The sequence below is a fragment of the Nannospalax galili genome, unplaced genomic scaffold (assembly GCF_000622305.1).
Source record: "Nannospalax galili isolate Female #2095 unplaced genomic scaffold, S.galili_v1.0 scaffold601, whole genome shotgun sequence".
Taxonomy (NCBI): domain Eukaryota; kingdom Metazoa; phylum Chordata; class Mammalia; order Rodentia; family Spalacidae; genus Nannospalax; species Nannospalax galili.
The window spans coordinates 750,159-750,782 of record NW_008345690.1 but is presented as its reverse complement, the minus strand read 5'-3'; positions in this window follow the sequence as shown (position 1 = coordinate 750,782).

Genomic DNA, 624 nt, shown 5'->3' with positions numbered 1-624 from the left:
GGATGCTGGGATACGCACCCAGGTCTTCTGCAAGAACAACCAGTGTTCTTAACTGCTGAGCCATCTCTCCAGTCCTATTTTTTCTTTTTAAGACAGAGTCTTACTTTGTAATCCAGACTGGCCTGGAACTCACTATATAGCCCAATCTGGCCTCGAATTTGTGGCAATCCTCCTGTCTCAGCTTCCCAAGTGCTGGAATTACAGATATGAGCCACCTTCCAGCCCTGAAGCCCTCTTCCTTCTCATCCTCCTCACCCTTGTCCTCTTTCTAGCCCTTGTCCTCCTCCTCCTCCTTCTCTTCCTCGTCGTCGTTCTCCCTCTCCTCTTTATATTTTTTCTTCTCCTCTCCTTCTTCCTCTCACTCTCTCTCCCCCTTCCCTTCCTCCTCCCTCCCTTCACTCATCCCTCCCCTCTTTCTCCTTCTCCCTCTTCTCCTCTTTGGTTTCTCTTACCTAAGGCCTTCAAGTTGTGAAAGTTGTTCTCATCCTCCCCTTCCTGACCCAAAGCACAGTGCTCATGGGTAACAAAGCTAACGAGCTCTGAAGTGAGTGTGTTTATCTGGGATAACAGATTCATCAGCATGCATTCAACATATACATTGATTCAAGGCATCAGAAGATACCG